The 10,892-nt window shown below is 44.2% G+C and overlaps 2 non-coding genes across 2 annotated transcripts; both read left to right on the top strand.

The window, feature by feature from the left end:
- The first annotated feature begins 7,748 nt into the window (after positions 1-7,748).
- Positions 7,749-7,880, top strand: LOC115893059. The gene has a single exon (XR_004053015.1).
- Positions 7,881-10,586: 2,706 nt separating this feature from the next.
- LOC115892969 lies at positions 10,587-10,691 on the top strand. Its single transcript, XR_004052934.1, has one exon. It is a non-coding gene; the product is annotated as a U6 spliceosomal RNA (small nuclear RNA).
- Positions 10,692-10,892: the final 201 nt, after the last annotated feature.

Raw genomic sequence — 10,892 nt, 5'->3', positions numbered from 1 at the left:
AACCCCATCTCTACAAAAAATACAAAAATTAGCTGGGTGGTAGTGGCGTGCGCCTGTTATCCCAGCTACTCTGGAGGCTGAGGCACGAGGATTGCTTGAACCCAGGAGACGGAGGTTGTAGTGAGCGGGGATGGCGCCACTGCACTCCAGCCTAGCAACAAAGCAAGACTCTGTCTAAAAAAAAAAAAAATATACAAAAATTAGCCGGGCGTGGTGGCGGGTGCCTGTAATCCCAGCTACTCGGGAGGCTGAGACAGGAGAATCGCTTGAACCCCGGAGGCAGAGGTTGTAGTGAGTCGAGATCATGTCATTGCACTACAGGCTGAGCCAGGACGACAAGAGCAAGACTCCAGCTCAAGGAAAAAAAAAGAAGTATCCAGGCTGGGACGCCAAGGCCAGGACCTTAGGTTCAGCTCCTAAGAGCCATAGCTACCCCATGTCTGTTAAGTACCAGCTGCAGCAGGGAGGGCCCATTTGGTCATACCAGTAAACCACTAGCACCTTGGTACTAAATGTGTAAAAAATAAATAGGCCGGGGACAGTGGCTCACAGTTTAATCCCAGTGCTTTCAGAGGTTGAGGTGGGAGGATCACCTGAGGCCAGGAGTTCAAGACCAGCCTGGGCACTGAAGCCAGGCGTTCAAGACCAGCCTGGGCAACATAGGGAGACCCCATCTCTACTAAAAAAAAAAAAATTACATTAGCCAGTATACAAAAAATTTAAAAATTAACCAGGCGTGGTAGCGCATACCTGTAGTCCCAGCTATGCATGAGGCAGAGACAGTAGGATCGCTTGAACCCAGGAGGTCAAGGCCACAATAAGCCGTGATCAGATCACTGCACTCCAGTTTGGATAACAGCAAGACCCTGTCTCAAAAAAAAAAAAAAAAAAAAATTATTCAGGCTTGGTGGCCCGCACCTGTAGTCCTAGCTACTGGGAAGGCTCAGGCAGGAGGTTCGCTGGAGCCCAGGACTTTGACGTTACAGTGAGCTATGATCCCACCACTGCACTCCAGCCTGAGTGATAGAGTGAGAAACTGCCTCTTAAATAAATAAATAAATAAAAGATTGACAGAAAATCTTCATCTCTTGCTGAGACACTCCCACCATTCCAAAACAATTACATGTGGTCAAATATACAGGCTTTCTCTGTTTTACTTCTGTGATTCCCATTAAACCATGATTCCTGGCCAGGTTCGGTGACTCATGCCTAGCTCACTCCCAGCACTTTGGGAGGCCAAGGCAGGAGGATCGCTGAAGCCCAGGAGTTTGAGACCAACCTGGGTAACACAGCAATACCTCATCTCTACAAAAATAAAAAAATTAGCTGGGTACAGTGGGCAACATGACGAAACCCCATCTCTACAAAATATCAGTGTGGTGGTGTAATCTTAGCTACTCGGGAGGCTGAGGTGGGCCCAAGAAGACAAGGCTGCAGTGAGCTGTGATCATGCCACTGCACTTCAGCCTGGGTGACAGAGTGAGACCCTGTTTCAAAAAACAAAACAGACAAAAAAAAAAAGAAAAAAACAAAACAAAAAAGACATGACCCCAGGAGCAAGGAATGTTACTGTATCTATCTCCAGCACACTAGCAGATGTGCAGCTACAACAATCTCTTGAAAAATATTTAAAAAATGGAAATTTTAAGAAAGAGAGAATTTTTTTTTGCAAGAAGCAGAAAAGATGTTTGAAGCGATGTATATCCCAGTTAGTCTGATTTTATGACACATTGTATACATGTATCAAAATATCACATGTAGCCCCAAAATATGTACAACTATTAAATATCAACAAAAATTGTAGAATAAAATAAAATAAAAAGAAAGAAATTATTTAATTTTTTTCTAAGTAGTCTGTATATGTTATTATAGACACCTTAGTCATTGAGTCGGATTGATGGAAGAAACAGGATGATAAATGAAAAATCCATGTTTTTTTTTTTTTTAGACAGAGTCTCACTATGTCACCCAGACTGGAGTGCAGTGGTGCAATCTAGGCTTACTGCAACCTCTGCCTCGAGGGCTCAGGCCATCCTCCTACCTCAGCCTCTGAAGTAGCTGGGACCACAGGCTTGCACTGCCATGTCCGCCTTTTTTTTTTTTTCTTTCTTTCTTTCTTTTTTTTTGTGTATTTTTAGTAGAGATGGGGTCTCACCATGTTACCCAGGCTGGTCTTGAACTCCTAAACTCAAGTGATCCACCCACCACGGCCTCCCAAAGTGCTGGAATTACAGGCATGAGCCACCACACTCAGCCATTACCATTTTTTTTAAGCCTACCTTCTAAACAGATCAAAATTCCCAGTACCTTGTAGCAGTAGAGAATGGGAAGCCCTGGATGAAGGATAGTGATTAACGTCATTACTGAGTGATAGATGTTTTCCTTCTAGAATAGGGAATCTCAGATGGGTATGGTGGTTCACACCTGTAATCCCAGCACTTTGGGAAGCCAAGGCAGGAGGATCGCTTGAGCCTAGGAGTTTGAGACCAGCCTGGGCAACATGGCAAGACTCCATCTCTGAAAAAATAAAATAAGAAAGGGGAATCTCAGGAATGAGCACATCTAGGGCATGATGAAGACAGTTCTTCCCTACAAATGTGTCTCTTAGATGGAAAAAATGAAAGTGTATAAAAGTCTTCATTAAATCAAAGTCTGCTTCTTTCGCCATCCAAGTTGGTGATTCCTTGACCCATGTCTCGTCATTTCAGCTCAGTATGTATTATATGCCAGGGATGGTGACAGACACTGGCAATACAAAGATACTTTTCTTTTTTCCCTAGAAGACAGAAGAGGCGTGAAGGTATGGGAATGCCCAAATGTCAGTAGAGGTAGATGTCAGAAGAAATAGTTACAGGGTGCCTTGTGAGATTCAAAGGAAAAAGTGCTCACATCTGGTTTGGATCAGAAAAAGACTGGTAAAAGATAGGCCTGGAAAGATGCAGATGGGCATGGAGGAAAGAAGACATTCCAGACAGATAAGCAAAGCCCGGACAGGGGGAAGCACAGCACACATCTGCAGTCTCCACAAGATGACAAGAGCCACTGGGCTAGAGAGAGAGTGTATATAATAAGGAATCCCAAAATGGATTTTTTTTTGAGACAGTGTGTCCAGAGTTGCTTCCTCCCAGTGGGTTCTTGGTCTGACTGACTTCAAGAATGAAGCCACGGACCTTTGCAGTGAGTGTTACAGCTCTTAAAGGTGGCACAGACCCAAGGAGTGAGCAGCAACAAGATTTATTGGTAAGAGCAAAAGAACAAAGCTTCCACACCACGGCAGTGAACCCAAGAGAGCTGCCACTGCTTGCTGGGGTAGGGGTGGCCAGCTTTTATTCCCTTATTTGTCACCACCCACGTCCTGCTGATTGGTCCATATTACAGAATGCTGACTGGTCCATTTTACAGAGCACTGATTGGTCCATTTTACAAACTTCTAGCCAGCCACAGAGCGCTGATTGGTACATTTTTACAGAGCAATGATTGGTGTATTTTACAAACCTCTGGCTAGCCACAGAGTGCTGATTGATGCGTTTTACAATCCTAACTACAGAGTGCTGATTGGTGCATTTTACAATCCTCTTGTAAGAAAGAAAAGTTCTCCAAGTTCCCACTCAACCCAGGAATTCCAGCTGGCTTCACCTCTCAAGAGGATCTCACTCTGTCCCCTGGAGTGCAATGGCTGCAATGGTAGCTCACTGCAACATCCGGCTTCTAAGCTCAAGTCATCCTTCTGTCTCAGCCTCCCGAGTAGCTGGGACTACAAACTTGTGCTACCACACGCAGGTAATTTTTTTATTTTTTGCAGTGATACAGTCTCACATTGTTGTCCAGGCTGGTCTTGAACTCCTGGCTTCAAGTGATTCTCCTGCCTTGGCTTCCCAAAGCATTGAGATTACAGATGTGAGAGACTGAACTTAGCCCATAAAATTATTCCTTTTTATTTTTTGGGACAGAGTCTAACTGTGTCACCTGGGCTGGAGTGCAGTGGCACGATCTCGGCTCAACGCAACCTCTGCCTTCTCGGTTCAAGTGATTCTCCTGCCTCAGCCTCCTGAGTAGCTGGGACTACATGCACCTGCCACTATGCCTGGCTAATTTTTTTGTATTTTTAGTAGAGACGGGGTATCACCAAGTTGGCCAGGATTGTCTCGACCTCCTGACCTTGTGATCCGCCCGCCTCGGCCTCCCAAAGTGCTAGGATTACAGGTGTCAGCCACTGCACCTGGCCCAGAAAATTATTCTTAAATATCAGAACATATCCTGCTCATTCAAGATCATGAATGTGGCTGGCATGGGCAGTCGTTTTGGGGTAAAAATAAAATACTACTCTGCTAAAGGATATAATAAACTTGTATTGACAAAAAGTTACAACAATGTCCAAAACCCCAGAATTATTGTTCTAAGTATCTTAAGAGAAGAAACAGAGGGGCCGGGCGCGGTGGCTCAAGCCTGTAATCCCAGCACTTTGGTAGGCCGAGACGGGCGGATCACGAGGTCAGGAGATCGAGACCATCCTGGCTAACACGGTGAAACCCCGTCTCTACTAAAAATACAAAAAACTAGCCTGGCGAAGTGGCGGGCGCCTGTAATCCCAGCTACTTGGGAGGCTGAGGCAGGAGAATGGCGTGAACCCGGGAGGCGGAGCTTGCAGTGAGCCGAGATTGCGCCACTGCACTCCAGTCTGGGTGACAGAGCGAGACTCCGCCTCAAAAAAAAAAAAAAAAAAAAAAAAAAAGAGAAGAAACAGAGGAACTGGACTAAAGACAAACCCAATTAAAACCCTAGCGTAGAAATATCAATCTACTTTAGCAAAATGGAGGTGTTGGGACTGGGGGGAGTAGAAAAATAATTTTGATCTAAATGTTTAGTCTTTCTTTATTTGTGATATGTCAACAGATAAATATAGCTTTGATTATGATGTTAGCAATAGGAAGGTAGCTATGCTAGAATTGAGAAAGCATAGCAGAGTTTCTAAAAGAATAGAGGGATAGGCCAGGCGCAGTGGCTCACGCCTGTCATCCCAGCACTTTAGGAGGCTGAGGCGGGAGGATCACTTGAGGTCAGGAGTTCAAGACCAGCCTGATCAACATGATGAAACCTGTCTCTACTAAAAATAAAAAAAGTATCTGGGCATGGTGGCATGCACGTATAATCCCAGCCACCCAGGAGGCTGAGGCAGGAGACCCGCTTGACCTGGGAGGCAGAGGTTGCAGTGAGCTGAGATGGTGCCACTGCACTCCAGCCTTGGCAACACAGCGAAATTTTGTCTCAAAAAATAATAATAAAATAAATAAATAAATAAATAAATAAAATAAAAGGGGGATAAAGAATTTGATTAAAGCACCAAAAGTAAGGAAAAGAGAAAGAGGAAATAATACAGTAGAATAAAATAGTAAGCCTAAAACTGAATGAAAGAAATAATATCCAGTATACTTGTTATCACACAATAAACAGGCTGAATTCCCCTTTCAAAACCAGAGATTGTCAAATTGGACTTTTAAACAATCTAGCTGGATTTTATTTTTTGAAATCTTTTTAAAAAGAAGAAACAGAGTATCCCTGTTGCTCAGGCTGGTTTCAAACTTCTGAGCTCAAGTGATCCTCCTGCTTCTGCCTCCCAAAGTGCTGGGATTACAGGCATAAGTCACTGTGCCCAGCCTCTAGCTGGATTTGAAAAAAACAAACAATCAAACAAACAAGAAAACACCTAAACAATGTGACAAAGAAAGGATAAAACAAAAGACTGAAACTATTATTATTATTATTTTAAGACAAGAGTGTCACTCTTTCGCCCAGGCTGGAGTGCAATGGCGCAATTTCGGCTCACTGCAACCTCTGTCTCCCAGGTTCAAGCTATCCTCCTGCCTCGGCCTTCCCAGTAGCTAGGAATACAGGTGCCCGCCACCACACCCAGCTAATTGTTTTTGGTTTTTTTAGTAGAGACAAGGGTTTCACCATGCCGGCCAGGGTGGTGTGAAACTCCTGACCTCAAGTGATTAACCCACCTCAACCTCCCAATGTGCTAGGATTACAGGCGTGAGCTACTGCGCCTGGCCAAAAGAATGAAATTAGATGATGATCAAAGATATACCAGATATGTGCAACAAAAAGAAAGCAGTATTACTCATAATAGGTAAAAAGTGGAAACAACCCAAATGGCTCTTAACTGATGAATGAATTAATAAAATGTGGTATACTCATATAGTGGAATAATATTCAACCATAAAAAACACAATACTAATACTACATACAACATATATGAACCTTGAACACTTTTTTTTTTTTTTTTCTAAATAGAGCCTTGCTCTGTTGCCCAGGCTGGAGTGCCGTGGCACAATCTCAGCCCACTGCAACCTCCACCTCCCGGGTTCAGGCGATTCTGGTGCCTCAGCCTCCTGAGTAGCTAACTTTACAAAAAATTTAACAAATTAGCCAGGCAGGGTGGTGCTTATCTACAGTCCTACCTACATGGGAGACTGAGGTGGGAGGATCGCTTGAGCTCAGGAGTTCAAGGCTGCAGTGAGGTACAATCATGGCACTGCACTCCAGCATGGGTGACAGGGCAGGAGGCAGGGAGGAGAAAAACCAAAAAAAAAAAAAAAAAAAAAGAGCAAAACAAAAGAAAGGCTGGGCATGGTGACTCATGCCTGTAATCCCAGCACTTTGGAGGCCGAGGTGGTAGGCAGATCATGAGGTCAGGAGTTCGAGACTAGCCTCACCAGCATGGTGAAACTCCGTATCTACTAAAAATACAAAAAATTAGCTGGACATGGTGGTCCACACCTGTAATCCCAGCTACTTAGGAGGCTAAGGCAGGAGAATCACTTGAACTCAGGAGATAGAGGTTGCAGTGAGCCAAGATCATGCTGCTGCGCTGCAGCTGATAGAGTGAGACTCTGTCTCAAAAAAAAAAAAAAAAGAAAGTAGATTAGTGGTTGCCTAGGATTTGGGGTGGGATAGAAGATAGATGAGGAAGCTGGGGGTGACTACCAAAAGGTACAGGATTTCTTTTTGAGGTGATTAAAATGCTATAAAATTGCCAGGTGCGGTGGCTCATGCCTGTAATCCCAGCTGTCAGGGAGGCAGAGGTGGGAGGATAGCTTGAGCCCAGGAGTTCGAGACCTGCCTGGACTATATAGCAAGACCCCATTCTCCACAAACAGGAAAAAAAAAAAAAGTGTAAAATGCTATAAAATTGTGGTGATAGCTGTACAACCTTGGGAATATATATCCTAAAACCACTGAATTGTAATTTTTAAAAGAATATAAGAGCCAGGCACAGTGGCTGGTGCCTGAAGTGTCAGCTACTAGGGAGACTGAGGCAAGAGGATGGCTCTTCAGCCCAGGAGTTTGAGCTATGATTCTGCCACTGTACTCCAGCCTAGGTGACAGAGTGAGACCCTGTCCCTAAAAACAAACAAAAAACAGAATGCAAGAATGCTAGAATACTTCTTCTTCTTCTTCTTCTTTTTTTTTTTATTGAGACAGAGTCTTGCTCTGTCACCGAGGCTGGAGTGCAGTGGTGCAATCTCGGTCCACTGCAACGTCTGCCTCCTGGGTTCTAAGGGATTCTCCTGCCTCAGCTTCTGGAGTAGCTGGGATTACAGATGCACACCTCCATGCCCGGCTAATTTTGTATTTTTAGTAGAGACGGGGTTTCACCATGCTGTCCAGGCTGATCTCTATCTCTTGACCTCAAGTGATCCACCAGCCTCAGCCTCCCAAAGTACTGGGATTACAGGCCTGAGACACTGTGCCCGGCTGCAAGAATGCTTTTTTTAAAAAAAATTTCCATCTGGCAGGACACACAGTAGTCTCTCTCTCAGTTTAGGAGGGTCGTCCTAAGAATAGGACTCACTCTTAAAGGCACAAGAGGGACCAGGTGTGGTGGCTCACGCCTGTAATGCCAGAACTTTGGGAAGCTGAGATGGGCAAATCACGAGGTCAAGAGTTCAAGACCAGTCTGGCCAACATGGTGAAACCCCATCTCCACTAAAAGTACAAAAACTAGCTGGGTGTTTTGGCTTGTGCCTGTAGTCCCAGCTACTTGGGAGGCTGAGGCAGGAGAATTATTTGAACCCAGGGTGCAGAGGTTGCAGTGAGCAGAGATCACACCACTGCACTCCAGCCTGGGCAACAGAGCCAGACTCTGTCTCAAAAAAAAAAAAAAAATGGCTGGGCACAGTGGCTCACATCTGTAATCCCAGAACTTTGGGAGGCTGAGGCAGGCGGATCATGAGGTCAGGAGATCAAGACCCTCCTGGCTAATACGGTGAAACTCCGTCTCTACCAAAAATACAAAAAAATTAGCCAGGTGCGGTGGCGGGAAGCCTGTAGTCTCCGCTATTCGGGAGGCTGAGGCAGAAGAATAGCATGAACCTGGGAGGCAGAGCTTGCAGTGAGCCAAGATAGGGCCACTGCACTCCAGCCTGGGTGACAGAGCGAGACTCTATCTCAAACTTGAGCTCAGAAGTTTGAAACCAGCCTGAGCAACAGGGATACTCTGTTTCTTCTTTTTAAAAAGATTTCAAAAACTCAAAAAAAAAGAAAAGGTGCAAGAGGACAGTTGAAGATGAAAAAACAAAACCAAAATCTTTCAAATAGTCCAAATATTACAGAGATTACATAAACTAAATATAAGCAACAAATATATAGCAGAGAAATATAGCACAGTAATTAAGCAATACTTCCCTAAATATGGCCAGGAGCGGTGGCTCATGCCTGTAATCCCAGCACTTTGGGAGGCCAAGGTGGGCGAATCACAAGGTCAGGAGATCAAGACCATCCTGGCTAACACAGTGAAACCCCATCTCTACTAAAAATACAAAAAATTAGCCAGGCATGGTGGCAGGCACCTGTAGTCCCAGCTACTCGGGAGGCTGAGGCAGGAGAACGGCATGAACCCGGGAGGTGGAGCTTGCAGTGAGCTGAGATCGTGCCACTGCACTCCAGACTGGGTGACAGAGCGAGACTCCATCAAAAAAAAAAAAAAAAAAGAAAGAAAGAAAGAAAGAAAGAAAGAAAGAAAGAAAGAAAGAAAGAAAGAAAGAAAGAAAGAAAGAAGAAAGAAAGAAAGAAAGAAAGAAAATAAATACTTTCCTAAATAAGTAAAACCAAAAAGTGGAATTTCAAATTATCCAAATCATATGAATCTTCATAGCAAAACTATAGAAATGCCGCTAAAGCTGTACTCAGTGAAAACTGTGTGGTATTAAAAGTTTTTACTATTTTTTCAAACTATAAATGAATTAAACATTCATGTTAAGAGAGATAAAAAAAAAAGAATAAAATTTTAAAAATAAATTAGAGGTCGGGTGCGGTGGCTCAAGCCTGTAATCCCAGCACTTTGGGAGGCCGAGGCGGGCGGATCACGAGGTCAGGAGATCGAGACCATCCTGGCTAACACGGTGAAACCCCGTCTCTACTAAAAAATACAAAAAACTAGCCGGGTGAGGTGGCAGGCACCTGTAGTCCCAGCTACTCGGGAGGCTAAGGCAGGAGAATGGCGTAAACCCAGGAGGTGGAGCTTACAGTGAGCCGAGATCCGGCCACCGCACTCCAGCCTGGGCGACAGAGCGAGACTCTGTCTCTAAATTAATTAATTAATTAATTAATTAGAAAAAGAACCATGTAGGCCAGGCGCAATGGCTCAGGCCTGTAATCCCGGCACTTTGGGAGGTTGAGATGGGAGGATCACTTGAGCCCAGGAGTTCAGGATCAGCTTGGGCAACATGGCAAAACTCCATCTCTACAAACAATATGAAAATTAACTGGTCGTGGTTGCATGTTCCTGTAGTCCCAGCTACTCAGCAGATTGAGGTAGGAAATCACTTGAGACCAGCAATCAGAGGTTGAAATGAGCCAAGATTGCATCTTTGCAGCCTGGGCAACAGAATGAGACCTTGTCTAGGAAGGAAGGAAGGAAGGAAGGAAGGAAGGAAGGAAGGAATGAAGGAAGGAAGGGAGGGAGGGAGGGAGGGAGGGAGGGAGGGAGGGAGGGAGGGACGGAGGGAGGGAGGGAGGGAGGGAGGGAAGGAAGGAAAGAAAAAGAAAAAGAACCATATAACAAAAATAAAATACTAAAAGTTAAAAATCTAAAATTAATACAATAACAATTCGTCAATAATAGGCCAAGCATGTATAATTGCAACACTTTGGGAGGCTGAGGTGGAAGAACTGCTTGAGCCCAAGAGTTTTGAGACCAGCCTGGGCAATATAGGGAGACCTTATATCTACAAAAAATTTAAAAATTAGCTGGGTGTGGTGGCGCATGCCTGTGGTTCCAGCTACTGGGGAGGCTGAGGTGGGAGGATTGCTTAAGGCCGGGAATTCAAGGTTGTAGTGAGCCAGGATCATGCCACTGCACTCCAGACTAGGTAATGGAGTGAAACCTTGTATCCAAAAAAAAAAAAAAAAAAAAAAAGTTACTTGAAAGAGTTGGACAAGGTGGCTCACACCTGTACTCCCAGCACTTTGGGAGGCCAAAGTGGGGAGATCACTGCAGGCAAGGAGTTGGAGACCAGCCTGGGCAACATAGCAAGACCTTGTCTCTGCAAAAAAATAAAAATAAAAATAAAAATGAGCTTGGTGTGCTTGCTTCAGCAGCACATATACTAAAATTGAAATGATACAGAGAAGATTAGCATGGCCCCTGTGCAAGGATGATGCAAATTCATGAAATGTTCCATATTTTTCTGGATCAAAAACCAAAACTCAATGGTATGCTGTCTTCAAGAGACCTATCTCATCCATATTCTCAAAATAAATAAATAAATAAATAAAAATTAAAAAGGATGGAGGAAAAAGTACCAAGCAAATGGAAATCAGAAAAAAGCAGCAGTTGCAATCCTAATTTCAGACAAAATAGACTTTAAACCAACAAAGGTCATAAAAGA

The sequence above is a fragment of the Rhinopithecus roxellana genome, chromosome 13, assembly GCF_007565055.1.
Source record: "Rhinopithecus roxellana isolate Shanxi Qingling chromosome 13, ASM756505v1, whole genome shotgun sequence".
Lineage (NCBI taxonomy): Eukaryota > Metazoa > Chordata > Mammalia > Primates > Cercopithecidae > Rhinopithecus > Rhinopithecus roxellana.
This window is presented reverse-complemented; position numbering and strand designations above follow the sequence as displayed.